The following is a 16095-nucleotide window of genomic DNA, read 5'->3' as shown; positions in this document are numbered from 1 at the left end:
ACAGTGTATGTTAAAATTCTGATCTGATAGCACAGCCTTTTATTTTCCAGTTCTAGACAAGAAGCCTTTGAACATTTCATTTGCTCTCTTGTCTAACACACCTTTGTTTCATGCCTACAGAACTAACAGCAGGAAAAGCTAGCTGATACCTTTCTGCAGACTATTTGATTGTCAGCTGTAATTAGCAATGCTATCTTTTAAATGGAGGCATAGATTTTAAACCAGCTGGAACCACCTACAAAGCCTCATGCTTTCAAAAAATTACACACATACATTTATGTAATAAACCATTTTTGCACAGACACATCATTGCTTTACAATTGCTGGCAGCCCTATGTTTTCCTTCAGCTGTAAAATCTAAAGGCTAAGTGACATGTCCACGTCTCCCAGGGCAGTTGTAGAACTCAAGCTGGAGCTGTGTCCTGCCCTCCATTGCCTGGGTTTGGGCAGGATCCTGAGGACATCACTAATTCACATGTTACTTGATAAATCCATTAGGTCAGCCTGGATTAATCTATGGTTCACCCCAGCGTGTTGCCATGTAGCCCTATGATCCTTGCTGAGCTGCCAAGATGGAAAAGCTCCTGGATGAGAAGACTGGCAGAGAACTGTGTGCTGAGGATGAGCTGGATCACCAGCGCAGCCCTTCCCCAGGTTCTGAACTGTGTGGCTTTCAGGTATGAGACACCTGAGCAGGTTTGCACAGCTGGAGAAAAACAGGTCAAAAGAATAACCTCTAGGGAAACTTCACCATCTCAAGGCCAACAGCAGTTGGTCAATTTGTTGACCTCCAACTGCTGAAGCAGTGTGGGTGTCCCATGCCTCACCCAGCATGGATGGAGGAGAGCTTTCTACAAGCAGACTGTGCTGCCTAACCTCTCCAAAAACCTCTATTTTCTTTAAGTTAGGGTGAAATTCATTCACCTGTTGGAGCATGATGCCTCAGATCTTTTTCTGCAAAGCAGCCATAACAGGCTCACAGGATGTCAGGGGCTGGACAGGACCCAAAGAGATCATCCAGTCCAAGCCCCCTGACAGAGCAGAACCATACAATCTAGCTCAGGGCACACAGGAACACATCCAGACAGTCCTTGAAAGTCTCCAGAGAAGGAGACTCCACAACCTCTCTGGGGAATCTGTGCTCTGGGATCCTTACAGTAAAGAAATCCCCCCTTGTGTTGAGCTGGAATCTCCTGTGCTGCACCTTCCATCCATCGCTCCTTGTCCTATCCCAGAAAGCAGTGAGCAGAGCCTGTCCCCTGCTCCTAACCCCCAGCCCTCAGATATTTATAAACATTTATTAAATGCCCTCTCAGTCTTCTCTTTTAGAGACTAAAAAGCCCCAGGTCCCTCAGCCTCTCCTCATCAGGCTCCCATCCCCTGATGATCCTCACATCCCTCTGCTGGACCCTCGCCAGCAGATCCCTGTCCTTCTTAAACTGGGGAGCCCAAAACTGAAAGCAATACTCAAGATGGTCTCAGCAGGGCAGAGTGGAAGGGGACGAGAATCTCCCTCCACTTGCTGGACACACTCTTCTTAATGCACCCCAGGATCCCATGGGCCCTTTTGGCCACAAGGGCACATTGCTGTGCCATGGATGTTCTCCACCAGCACTCCCAGGTCCCTCTCCACAGGGCTGCTCCCCAGCAGATCACCTCCCCAGGTGTACTGGTGCAGCTTGTTACTCCTCCCCAGGTGCAGGGCTCTGTGCTGTTTTGACCACAACTTCCCTGAAGCACAGATAAGCCAGACTGACAAAAACCTGTGTGACAGAGTTCAGCTCCTCAGTGAGCCAAAGTGCTGCACAGGGCTGACACATTCCACCGAGAAACAGAGTTGGGAGAGGATGTTTCAATTCAGGCATCTGTAATAAAGTTTCATAAAGAAGGGCCTTAAGCTGCTAAGTCTGGTTTAGGATTTTCTTATTAACTGCCCACTCCTCATAATGAGTTTTTAATTTCATTTCCCCCCCTAGATTTTAAGGCAGATAAAAGCTGCTCATGTGCCTCTGGGATCTGAAGATGGATACTTGGGAAAGGGAGAATTTTTAAGAGTACTGAAACAGATTATTTTTCATGGATACTATAATCCTGGTATTGACATTTTGAACAAGTTTCCTGCACAGCACAGCTCAGCCTGTCTGCCTGCTGACTCCAGCTCCAAACTCCTCTGCACTGCATTGGAAAGCTCTCTTGTTTCCAGATTAGTCTCAGGATTAGCACACATGAGATTTAATTTTTTTTAAGGACTAGATTGGAACAACACAATTGGATACTGGAAAACACACAGGGGATGGTCAGAAACAGAGTTCCTGACTGGACAAATGATCCTTGTCGGAGAAAGGCAGTGAGGTGTATGTCTTATTTTAAAAGGGCTGCTGTTGTGGTTTAAAGATGTGATTTTCTGAGCTGGTGCTCAAAATGTTAATGGCAATGCCTGGCAGTGGGGTGGTGTGATGGTTTGGGTGTCCCCTGTCCCCCCACACTTTAGAAATCACCCAGACTAGACTCAGCTGGCTCTGGAAATATGAATTAAGCTTATACTTACAGCTGGCACAATATACAAGCAGATATTTACAGTATATACAGTTATAGACAGAAATATACAGGGGAAAAAGGTAATACAGAAACACAACTCCCCTCCCAGAAACCTGAGTCCCCAGGAGGGGCTCCCAACCACCCCTTCACCTTCCCCCTACCCCTCTCAACATTACCCTAGTCCCAAGGAAGAACAGAGGTTTGGCCAGAGAGTTAGGAAGCAAAGTGGGTTTGTCCAAAATGCAGGGTGGGTTAGAGAGTAAGATGCAGCTCAGCCAGCAGCCCAAGTGAGAGTGGTGCCCAGTGTCTTATCTATGTTTTGACTTATGTTTTTATACATCTCAGCAAGCCTATGAGTGAAGTAGACATCACCGTTGTTTTCTTTCCCCAGCCTGTAACCTAGTTCTTCTCACCAAAACATTGTAGCCGGCTTCAAACTAGCACAGGTGGGAGCCTGCACTGACAGATCTGTGTGTAAGCACCCAGCTCCCCTGAGCTGTGGGAAGTGGATCAGGAGTAAGAGACATGTCTCCATGGTGCAGGAGTTGCACTTCCAGGAACTTCCAGGCTGCAGACTAACCCAGATCATAAAATCATAGAATCAGTCAGGGTTGGAAGGGACCACAAAGATCATCTAGTTCCAACCCCCCTGCCATGCCCAGGGACACCCTACCCTAGAGCAGGCTGGCCAGAGCCCCATCCAACCTGGCTTTAAACACCTCCAGGGATGGGGCCTCAACCACCTCCCTGGGCAACTCACTCCAGGCTCTCACCACTCTCATACTGAAGAACTTCCTCGTCATGTCCAGGCTGAATCTCCACACCTCCAGCTTTGCTCCATTCCCCTCAGTCCTGTCAGATGGTTCAGCTGAAGCCCTGTCCTGAAGCAAGCAGAAGAAACCTGCCCTTTTGCGCTCACCTTCAGACAGAGTCCCTAAGGTCACAGAGTTACAGAATGGTTTGGGTTGGAAGAGACCTTTAAAGGTCTAGTTCCACCCCTTGCAATGACCAGGGACATCTTCAACTAGATCAAAGTCTGGCATTACAGAAAAATGCATGCCCACCTGCCTGCAGTACTGCAGAGCACAGAATGAAGACTATGCTAAATGCTCTCTAATTCAGACCTGCCATGAGAAAGGGGCTCCTTGATGAAATTTTGCTCACAACAAGAAAGTCTGAGTGCATGCAGCAGAGAAACACAGTGAGGAATGGGAGGGTATTGGGTCAGAGCAAAGGAGGAGCCAGGCAGACATAATTTCTCCTGTTATTTTTTGGCACTGAAAACATGATATTGCAGAAAGCCAAACTGTTTTAAAATCTCCCATGTTCAGGAAACTTATGTGAGATCTTCTGGCCATTCTTCCTGAAGTCTGCCTGTTCTCTTTGTTCTGACCCCTTCTACAATTGGAAAGCGTTAAGACATCCTGAATGGTTAGAAATGTTTGCTAAAACTCAAAGGAATACCAAATCCTTTGCTAAATCTCCTTTTCCCCCACCCCCTCAACCTCAGAATGTCACTGAAGATTTCATAAGTGAAATGTGCTTAATGAAATTCCAGATACATATCCTCTTAAAAATGACATCCCTTGGAAGCAACTGTTTTTAAGGCAATAGAATATTGAAGAATCAGAAAGCTGCCGACCCAAGGAAGTCAGCCAACTTCCAAAGGGGACTTATCTCAGTGCCTTGCAATAAGTTACAAAATGTATTTGAATTTCTTAGCCTCAACACACAGCCTAAGATGCTGTGTACTTTAATAATAATGAAATAATTCACTACAGAGAGATACTTGCATGTATCAGCAATGGTGTGACCAGCAGGAGCAGGGAGGTGATCATGCCCCTGTACTCAGCACTCATGAGACCACACCTCGAGTACTGTGTCCAGTTTTGGTCACCACAGTCTAGGAGGGACACTGAGGTGCTTGGGAGAGGTCTGGCAAACATGACCTATGAGGAGCAGCTGAGGGCATTGGGGTTGTCTTCTCCCCTGGAGAAGAGGAGGCTGAGAGGGGACCTTATTGCCCTCTACAACTACCTAAAAAGAGCTTGTAGTGAGGGTGGAGTTTGTCTCTTCTCCCCAGTTACTAATGATAGGACAAGAGGAAATGGCCTCAAGTTGCATCAGGAGAGGTTTAGGTTGGCTGTTGGGAGGAATTTCTTTACTGAGCAGGTGGTCAGGCACTGGAACAGGCTGCCCAGGGAGGTGGTTGAGTTACCATCCCTGGAGGTGTCTAAAAGGAGAGTGGATGTGGCACTTGGGGCTGTGGTCTAGTGATGAAGGATGCTGGGATGAAGGTTGGACTGGATGATCCTGGTAGTCCTTTCCAATCATAGCCATTCACAGTGATTAGATGTTGTGCTGAGGGATTTGGTTTAGTCAAGGACTTGTCAGTGTGACACTAATGACTTGACTTGATGAGTTTGAAGGGCTTTTCTAATCTAAGAAATTCTGAGATACTTGCCAGGGACATGTGGCAGACATGAAGATACTCCTGTCAAGAGCTGTGTGCATGTCCTACCTAACTGGGGACCTCCTGGATGATGCTGAGTGTCTACATTCAAACAACTGAATAGGACCCCCCCAAGGCCAGATCTGAGCTTAGGACGAGAATGAGGATATTTAATACATATCCAAAAGCAGAAAGAGGTGAACAAGGTAGAATAAATCATGAACATTTGAGAGAAACGCTACAGGTGGAGAAATGTTTGACAAGCAGCAGAGGTGTGAGTCACTGTGTGAGATCTAGGAGAACTGATCTCTCATTTCTCCTTGAAAGTTTAGCTTGACTGACACACCACAGATTATGGCAATGGTGTGTAATCCACACACTTGTATCAGGAGTTGGAGACCACAGTGATTTCCATCACAGCACATCACAGAACAGGAAGGGTACTTCTCTGCAGCTGTTTCCTATGACTACACCTAGCTGCGCCACACCTTGCTGCACATACACAGCTCACACATCTGGCACCTCTTTCTCACCGGACAGTTCCTCCACAGCATTATGGAAGGCATGCTTCAGAGAGGTGCTCTACAGCTTCTCCCTCCAGACCTCAAACAGATTAAACAGGGACACAGAAGCAGGAGAGAAGTCTGCTAAAAGAGATATGACACCAGGAGACACAGCACTGCCAGATGTTGCAAAAGGAAGGGCTCATGACAAATGGGTTACGGCAAGCAATAGCTGATAGGTGCTGTCATACTGCATGGGTTGGGGGTGGCCTTGCCAGCGTACAGATATCATCTGTGTTTTGACAATATTAAGTTGACTGCATAAAGCAGCAAAACAGCAGGCCAGAAAATTCAATGTCAAAACAAATTAGCAGGTCTCAGCCTGATGCTGCTGCTGGATAGGCAGGTGCTGCTCAGCCCCAGCACAGACAGATACCTACAGGTGCTCTAAGGAAAGGACAGCATCGTGCTACATGTTTGTGATGGTTTGGGTGTTACCTGCTCCCCCACACTTAAGAAAATCACCCAGACTAGGCTTGGCTGCTCTGGAAATTGAATGAAGCTTTGTATTTGCAGCTTAGCATAATATACAAGCAGGTATTTACAGTATCTACAGCTACAGACAGTTAAAAAGTAATACAGAAACACAACAGCCCTCCCAGAAACCTGAGTCCCCAGGATGAGCTCCCAGCCACCCTTCTTCCCACCCCTCTACCTTACCCCAGACTTTGCCTTATGTTCAAGGTGAGTTTGGAGGGTTGGCCAGGGGCGTTAGGAAAGAGATGGATTAGTTAGGCAGCAAGTTAGAGGGAGAAGTTCATGCAGCCCCAGAGCCCAAGGGCAACTCTGTTATCGATGTTTGTGTTCATGTTCTTATACATCTCAGCAAGCCTAGAAGTGTAGCCATCACCACTGTTTCCTTTTCACAGCCTATAATCTGACTCTTCTCACCAAAACATTCTAGCTAGCTTCAAACTAGCACAACGTTATAGTTGGGCACATACATGTGTGAGGGACACAGGCACAGAAATTGTGCTGCTGCTCCTGGATTTCAACTACTTCCATGCTGAGAAGCAGGACATGAGCAGCATCCTTGGCTCTACCTCCTGTGCTGCTGTAGCTGTAATTGGCTGGGATTGTGCTCTCCAGCAACGAGAGAGGAGGATGTATTACTCTTGATTTTACACCAAGCAGTACATGTGTCCAATCTGAGAGAGACCACTAGAGCATTTTTTTTATATTCCCTTCTTTTTCATCTTTTCTTTTCTTTTTTTTTTTTTTTTGGGTGACAGAAAATTGAAAGCTGTAATGAAACTATTGTTCCCCTGCTTTAAAATCACTGCTCTTTGGCAATTTTAAACTCTGAGCTCTGAAAAATTCATTACTACTAACCTCCGCCAAGGGTGTTCCTGAAACCAAAATTACTCAATCAACTCCATTTAGCTTCTTGTGTAGACCTAATGCAGAAAAAACTTTATCTTCTTGAATTGTTATTGCAATTAATCCCCCCCCCCACCCCCCCCCACCTCCTTTTTCTTTCCCCCCCCTCCTGCAGCAGATGACATTTCAGTAATTAGATATTTTATAAAAACCAGTTATCATTCAGGGTAGCTTCACTTTTATAGTTGATTAATCATATTACCACTGAGGTCTGGGGTTTGTCTCCGAGGAAAGTTTAATGACCTCATTTTAATCTTTCTTTTAACCACCAGGCAGGTATCAGTGACAAGAAATAAAATTATCTTCTTTTTTTTTTTCCTTCTTCTTTCTTTTTTCTGCCTCTTTTTTTTCCCCCCTCCTTGTAAATTTTTTGGGGCAATCTCAAGATTACATTTGACTTATTTTTTTTTTCTTTTCCCAGGGACTGACCCATTTACCAGGAATAATCTAGCTGATTCCAGTTAGGTTCAGGACAGAATTAGGCTACACAAAGCCTTGAACTGTGCCTTGCTAACTAATGCTCAGTGTAACAGAGAGGAACCAAAACTGTTTCACCAAACAGCAGTTGGTTTAAGGCACTGCACATGATTGATTTGGTGATAATTGGAGAGTGAATGTACTGAAAGGAAATAAACAAAACCAAAGCCACTGTAAATTGAGCTTTTGATTAATGGGGTCTATTAGTATGAGACTGCTATCAAGGTGACCATATTTTTCTCTATCAATGCACATATACCCACACAATGTAATGGAATAATTCATATAACCTACAGTTTATCTGGGAGTAGAGACTTGGATATTATTGATGAGTGTTTGCCTTATATCAGTATCTATTTATGCTATGAATCTAGCTATATGCATGTCTATCTTTGTGCATTTGTACATATACATCTTTGTACCTATCATCCATCTATCTACCCACCCATCCATTTTGCAGACTACACAGGGTAATCTCAAAGGTATTTCATCCTCTCGGTCATATGCTGCACTGGTGTAAAGACCTCTAACAGAAATCACAGAGAGGGCTGAAGCTCTTTTCACTAAGACATGAGCAATGACTGTTTTCTCCTAAACTGAGAAATATCTTTCATTTTAGATGAAAGAAGTGATAAAACAAAGAGCAAAAGTTGAGTATCCACAAGAGAGAGCAAAGCCTGTTGTGTTTTCTGCAGCTTCCAGGCACTTCAAGATGCTGTGCCTGCCAGAAGTTGTCCTGCTCACAAAAAATCTGCACCCTGACTTGGTGACCTCACTCATTCTGTGTTGGAATCAAACCTGTGTAGGCACCACAGCTCCTAAGCTGTGTTGGACAGGCTTTGCATTTAGGTTGGGTTTCTTCTCCAAAGCTCAGTGTAATTCAAAAGCCAGGTCAAGATGCAAATGGTTTCCATCAAGACGTAAAAACTTTCCTGACCGTGGCTGCAGCGGCAAAGTCTCTGGCATCAAGTGTGGCAAGTACTGGGCAAGGCTGGGGCAGGAGGGGAAGAAATAACACGGTTTCTGCTTCTGATGTTTGTTACCACTATCCCTTGACATAGCATCCTTGTCTAATTCACTGTTGATGACAAAGGTTTTCATCAGGAGATGCAGAAAGCTCACTGCAATTCATAAACACAGAGTTCTTATTCAGGGAAACTAAACTGATTTGTAGTTTTTAAGACTTTGCCAACTACATATTTAATTGACATGCCCTCAGAATTAGCTGGGTGCTCATGCCCCTAAATGCTCCTGGGCACATTCAGCGCAGTGCAAGGCAATCCTTTATTTCAGTTAGATGACGAGAGCTCTGTCACAGCCTCACTTTTACTGCAGAGTTTGGCTGAGCTGCGTTTTGATTGGAAAACTGCAAGCAAACAGAGTCACCTGGGACTCCCCATGAAAGCACAATTGATTTTTAACCATAAAGCCTGTCTGCAGGACTCTACAGACCTCCTGGGTTTGTTTCAGCTGTAAAACAACACAGCCTTGTAAATTGTCTCACTGTGGTATTGGGTCTTTCCCCTTGCTAGCTCTGACCTGTGCTGTTCAACTTGATTTCTGCCTCTTGTGATAACTGCCTCTAAATTATGCCATGGGCAAAATTTTGATGATCTTAAAATTCTGTAGCATCCCAGGCTAATCTATATTCAAATGTTATGGTATGGTAGAGGTGCAATGAGGGAGACCTTGAGAGCTGAATGGGCAACTACATAAGCAGATTTAGTCTGCACTCTGGGAAAATCAGGAACGTGGCACTCAAGACTTGAAGTGATCTTTTCAAGATCTGAACATGTGCCCAGCTCCTGGGACATAAGTTAGCTACCCATTTCTACTGTTTTTCTCTGGACCAGTGTGGCAAGACCTCTGTCATGGTGTGGGAATTACCTGCCCCCTCCCCCACAAGGAATTCACCCAGTGTGCTATTTTGAAGCTAGCTGGTGAGAAGAACTAGATTACAGGCTGTGAAAGGGAAACAATGGTGATGTCTACTTCACTCACAGGCTTGCTGAGAGGTATAAGGGCAAGAATCCAAACATAGATAGGGTAGTCACTTTCTGTCTGGGCCGTGGGCCGCATTTTTCTCTATAACCTAACCTGATTAATCCACCTGCTTCCTAACCCCCCCTAATTCAGTTTCTGATCACCACTCTTGCCTCAAACTAGACCTATTTACATCTCTGCAACACAGTTGTGTCAGTGTCTTTCAGCCTGAAGGAAAGGCTGAGTGGTGTCCTTGCTACTTTGCTGTGCTTTAGCTCTGTTAAAACTGGATCTCAGCAGGATTCAGCTCTGAGGGGTAGAGAGCAGGTGAAGCATTCACCTCAAGTCCCTTGCAAAAAACAAAAAGCAGTCTTACTTTCACAGCTCACATCAGCTGTTTCTGCAGCTCTGGACAGTGTTGCTCCTGTGTTGGTTGATGCACAGCTATATTTTGTCCTTTAACAGCATTAATGTGAGAACAAATGCACAGAACAAAGAATACAAATTTGGCTTATACTGGTTTGCTTCTCTGGAAATTTGGCAAGATCACAAAGCAGGAGGGCTCAGAGAGTCCTATGCCATGGCTGTCAAAAAGGAAAATTTGATCCTAGCAAATATTAGTGCTCTTGCACAAGACACTGGAAAAATCTCTGTGTTACTACACACAAATTGAGACAGAAGAAAGAAGTCTGAGCAGAGCAGGGTTAGCAAGATAACCAGGAGAATGGAATGCTGCCACCTCAAAAGGAGTTGGAGAGAGCTTGGCTTGTTTGGCTTCAAAAAATGATGTGCACTGGAGTATCAGAGTGGAGATGGAAGAGAAAATAGGAAGAAAACATCAAAGCAGGAGAAGGAAGAACTACTTATGGGAAAGGACAATGCTAGCATGGCAGTGATGCGCTGAGAGTGTGTTTCACTTTCAGCTTTCAAAGCACTGCTTAGAGTTGGGCTCATCAGCATTTCCCAGAGTGTTCCAAGGAACCAGAATGCCTGCACAAAGGTCAGACATTTTGGCAGTGCAGTGCCAAAACCCCAAAATTCTTTTTAACTTGGGTCTCTCTCCATGCCATTTTGCTTGTGAAGTGCTGAGCTCTTCACTGCAGACTTGGCTGCTAACTGATCCAGTTCAGCACCAGCCAGGTAACTAACTCAGCATTACTGCAGCAGCCAGAGATGAGTCTGACCTGACACTATTAATTAAAAAGCCCTGTTAAAAACTGGCAAGAATTGCTTTTTCCAATGTACTTGCAACAAGTGTTTGCTTCTCCACTGATCAGCCAAATCCACTTTGTAACTATATTAACCTTACGAAGCACCACAGCCGTTCTGCTAGATGAGCATCTCTGCATGCACTTATCCTGTACCAGCCACTCTGTTCTGAGTTCACAGCCAGCATTTGACCAGATTGCCTTTTCCATCACTGCCCGGGTGCTGTGAGCTGGGATGCATCCACCCATCCCTGATAGTCCAGTTCTAAGCCTTTAGAGCTGGTCCTAATGGGAGTCAGTGCCCAGATTAGCCAGAGAAGCAGCACGGCGGGGAAGGGGATGTGGTCCTGGAGCTGCCTCTTTAAAACATGCTCCACTGGATTCAGCCTCAGAAGAGGAGATTCTCAAAGCAGTGCCAAAGGGCAAATTTTAAAGTAGCTTTAAATAAGACCTCCTAAGGCTCAGGAGCTTAAAGAACTTGAATAGCCCAGTTTCTTTTCCTCCTTTCTTTCATTTCTTTATTTCCCCCCCCCCCCCTTTTCCCTTGTTTTTAAAGGAGAATTTGATTGCCAGGCAGGTTTCCCTAAGAACCCACCAGCTCAACTAATCATGAGCACTTCAGCCCTGTGAAATAATATTTCCCTTACACAGGCTACTATAAAAACAAGTTCTGCACAGTAGGCAAATTTAAAATAACTTTTAATTAACATTTAAGACACAGAAGACTGATCATGCAAATTCATCTGCGTCTCCTCTCTGAGCCTGATTGTTCCTGATTGAATACGATAAAAATAGACTTTGAGTCAAGTGTAGGCTTGGATTTCTTTAACTTCTCCTCCCCTCTGATTATGCATTTCCTTAGATAAAGTGGAAACCCTTGGAAGGCTATTAACAGTATCATGGGTCAGACTGGAAAGGGCATCCCGCCTGATAGGAGTTAAAGACTTCATTGGAATTAAAGGCATCCCTTCTGTGAGCAAAAAAGATGCTTCCACCTTGCATAAAATATCACCTCAGACTATCCAGCATTGTTCTGTCTTGGTTGCCTTTTAATCTCTGAAAAAAACCTGCTAATTTGAGAGCACCTCCCCTGTATCTGAGGTGAGCACCTGGCCAGAGGCTCTGCTACAGATCTGCATTAATATGGGAAAAACACAACTTGCCTGCACATGAGAGATAAATATTTGAAGGGAGGCTGAGGAATTCCCACATAATTAAGACATGTCAGAGGACACGACCCTCTTATGAGCAGCAAGGACCCTGGATAACAGAGGGCACACTGATACCAGTACTTTTATCTTGTAACAGTAATGGAGCTGCTTTCCCAGCAAAACTTCCTACAAAGCCCTTGGAACACAGTCCAATTAAAACGTCACTGCTTCCCACCAGCTGATGATTTGGCAGATGCAAACCCTAACAAAAATGCCACAAAAATGAACTATCACAGAAAATCAGTCCCTAAGGACTCTGCAAAACTTGGGCATGGGGAATTAAACCCTCTTTCGAGGCATCTGACCCAGTGCTGTGGGCACAGGCTGGCTGGGCACGCTGCGAGGACAGCATTACCTCTGCTTGTCCAGAATCCAAACTGCTGTTCTTCAGCAGAGGGAAGAACTGGCTCTCTCCATTTATTTTTGCAGGTGACAATGTCAGATGAAGAACACAACACAAAGAGCAGTCTGAAGTCCCTCAGCTAGCCAGAAGAGCATTTCCTGGGTCACGGTCCTGCACTGAATCATTACAATGGCCCAAAATAGCTGCCTGTGATGTTTATGGCATTTCACAGGATGCTCCACTCTTCTGGTGCAGATCTGATTGCTTCCTGCTCTGGGGTTGTCTCTCCTAAGATATTTCCTCACTGTTAACTGCTCTCTGATGCTTCTCAGCATGGCCAGATACCATCACAGATTGCACAAACATTCACCATCATAAAACCCAGAGATGTACAGGACTAGAGGAGGTCTCCTTGTCCTTCATGTGCCCCAGCACCTCACTGTTTGATGCATGCAGTCTTGGTCATGACAACCAGGACTGGCCATGACTCCTGATGATGACATTTCTTTATCTAGAGACTGAGACTGGATTTAAACTGGTGAAGGGGAGATTCAAACTGGATTTTAGGAAGAAGTTCTTTACAGTGAAGGTGGTGAGACACTGGAACAGGTTGCCCAGGGAGGTTGTGGATGCTCATTCCCTGGAGGTGTTCAAGGCCAGGTTGGATGAGTCCTTGAGTAACCTCTTCTAGTGGGAGGTGTCCCTGCCTATGGCAGAGGGTTGGAAGTGGATGAGCTTTGAGGTCCCTTCCAACCTAAACCATTCTGTGATTCCATGATTTCCCATCCTCTCCATGTAATTCCAGAATCCTTTGTATGAGAAGGTGGGGCCACTTCTTGTGTAGGATCTTCCCATGACTTTTCTAGAATCACAAAACGGTTTGGGTTGGAAGGGACCTTTAAAGGTCAATTGGGCCAAGCCCTGTGATAGCATCACAGTATCACAGTATCAACAAGGTTGGAAAAGACTTCACAGATCACCAAGTCCAACCCTTTACCACAATTCTCAAGGCTAGGCCATGGCACCAAGTGATGTGCTAATGGGTATGAAACCAGCACTGATCCCCTTTCATGCACGCAAGCAATAACTTTGGAGTTTCATCAGAGTACCTTCAGTTTGTACATTTAAGGCTCTTCCATGTGGCTTTTACTGCTCTTTCCCACTTCTCTTCCAGCACTACATTTTGATCGCAGCCCATCTGGTATTTGGATGGCCGTTAACCACCATACCTCCTCAGGTCATCTGCTCCTCTGGACGCGTGACTCTGGCTCTCGTACTCATGTGCCTGAACCTTCCCATGCTCCATGCACACAGCCTCTTCTCCCCCCTGCGCGGCGCACAGCCACGGACGTGACCTGACTTCCTTGCCCATCGCAGTGGCTGTTTTCTTCTCTCCTGTCTTGTTGTTAAATTTTACGCAGTAACATTAATTCCTGCTGCTGAATACATGAGCTGTGACACCAGCATGGTGCAGTGTCCTCCTGAGCTACATTCTTATCCAGAAACGATTAAGTCTAAAACCACTCTGGCTGAATGACAGGTAATTTAGGAGCACTATAGGGTGGGCCTTTGTACGTGTCTGTGCTGAACACAGTTGCCTGAGTTCCTTTTGCCTGGCAGCTCTCCAAGAGCAAGCCACAATTTCAGTTATTCAGCTGATTCTGTTTTTACAACAGCATCTCAACACAGAAGTATTTAAAATAAAAATATACTGTATCTCTCCAAACAGTCCCCAGGCTTAAAAGAGACCCTGGGCATTCTTACTCTCTGAGGAGCTGTAGCTTTCTTGGAAAGAGATTTCTGCTACTTTTTCAGAGGTGTTAAAATGCAGATTACACTCTTTGAGGACAGCGAGGAGCTTCGGCTCAGGTTTAAAGAGAATGATCAGCCTGATGCTGTTCTCTCTGTCAGTCAGGGAAAAACCATGTTATACTTTCATGCTCACAAGAAATTTATCCTGGTTATACCCAGGAGGATATAAAGGTATTTGTTTCTATAGAATCAGAAAACATTATTGTAAAACACCTTTGGTTTTCAAATCTTTATACAGTCCCATGTGCTACTGTGTAAAGCCCTTTGGCCCGTGTGAAACTCTCCTCCTCAGTGATTGGAATCAGAGAAATAATGGTAACACATCAGCCCTGCTCAGAGGAAGAGTAGCATTTTCTAATCCATTTAACACAATCCTGTGGGTAATTCTCTCAAATGCTTTTATTCCTTCTAGGTCTAACACACATTAACTAGACATTAAATACTCCCAATTCACCTGTAAGCAAATTTCCATTATCCTACCTTCCATCAGAGGAGTCGGCTTTGGAAAGACATTAAGATACACCACATCTGGAGAGATGCTGCCCCCCCCCAGAAGGTGCTGATGGGTGTGTGCGACAAACCCTGACACGTCTCATCCAAAACCTCACCTCCTAACCTCCAGTGGAGGACAAGGACCAGGCAGCCCGGGTCAGCTGGAACAACCTGTGCTTGAATGACATGGCCACTAGATGTCATTCCTTTTTCACTCCAACGTAGGTGAAACCGGTATCCACCTGGCAGAATCGGGTCCCTCCCTGCAAATGCCAGCAATGCTGATGGGACACACATAGCTGCTGTGCTGAAAGTACCCATGGCCCGAGAGACACAACACCCTCTTAGAGTGGTCGCTACAGAATTTTCCAGAGAGAACAATCCTATGCTGGCAGGAGAAAGGACCACACAGCCCAACACTTGTGTCAGATTCTTAGGGCTCTTCCCAACTGTATGTATGACACTTAAGGAGATATTTACTGACAACTTTATAATACAGAGCTTGGTGTGTTCAAGATGGCAGGAAGCACACATGCTGCTGGTAATTCCATTCTCTACTCACTAGAACATCAATGCAAGCTACAGACTGACAATCACGTCTGAAAATGTGTTGGGTGCCCACTCTTCTCTGATTCCCAAGGAACTGAGTGTCTAGAGCCCATTCACTTTGTCAGAAAATGCTGGGACAGCTCAGGAGCTGAGCACATCACATCCAGGACCCAGACCCCACAGCTGACAAGGAGCCAGTCTGTGTCCATGGTGGTACAGATTGGGCTCTGACTTCTCTGTGTTCTGCTAATTATTTGTAGTTTGTAAGGGTAAGACTAAAGTGAAACTTCTGTACTGTGTGAAGAAATATTGGCAAAAGCTTTCTGATGGAATGAAGACTCATAATGATTTAAATAATCAAAACATTCCTGAAAGGCTGTTCAGCGACTTGAGCACAATGCAGTTAGACCTCCTGCACCAGTCAAGATCTGGTATATATCATATACTGCACCTTGTTGACCCTGACATGAATACAGAAGGTGGCTACAGAATGATTCTTCATTTATCATCATGTAGGTTGTAGTGTTCTGTGGTTTCTAAATAATTTGGACCATAGAATGGTTTAGGTCTTTAAGGTCCCTTCCAGTCATCTAGCTCCAACCTCCCAGACATGGGCAACTTCCACTAGACCAGATTGCTCAAAGCCCCACCCAACCTATCTTGCACACTTCCAGGGAAAGGGCATCTACAACTTCCTTGGACAACCTTTTCCATTGTCTCAACACTCTCACTGTAAAGAATCTCCCCCTCTTCCAGCTTCCAACCTTGATGTTCCATATCTATGAATTACAAAGGAAACCAGACCACATAATTTCACCTTCCAAGTTCTCACTGGCTGTAAAAAATTGTCATTTAAAATCTCTTCATTTTTTCCTCCTTGTCCCCCAGTAACAGCACCACGGAGCACATGAGAACAGAATAGAGAAATACTGTACTAATAAAAGAAAGCTCTTGAACTGATTGAAACCAGATGTGCTGAAGAATGCCTGCACGCTTACTGCTGGCACACACAAATACATCTGTTAGAGCTATCAGTGAAATACAAATTTTAGTGGATACCTGTTACCATTTAGAGTACTTCCTTGAA

At 45.0% G+C, this 16095-nt stretch overlaps 1 protein-coding gene across 5 annotated transcripts in view; it reads right to left on the bottom strand.

The window, feature by feature from the left end:
* CDH4 (cadherin 4) overlaps positions 1–16095 on the bottom strand; it is a 535396-nt gene that overhangs the window by 38090 nt on the left and 481211 nt on the right. The gene's annotated exons all lie outside the window — the stretch shown is intronic.

Source organism: Pogoniulus pusillus, chromosome 29 (genome assembly GCF_015220805.1).
Source record: "Pogoniulus pusillus isolate bPogPus1 chromosome 29, bPogPus1.pri, whole genome shotgun sequence".
Classification (NCBI taxonomy): domain Eukaryota; kingdom Metazoa; phylum Chordata; class Aves; order Piciformes; family Lybiidae; genus Pogoniulus; species Pogoniulus pusillus.
Note: the sequence above shows the minus strand (reverse complement) of the source record. Positions and strands in the feature narration are given on the sequence as shown.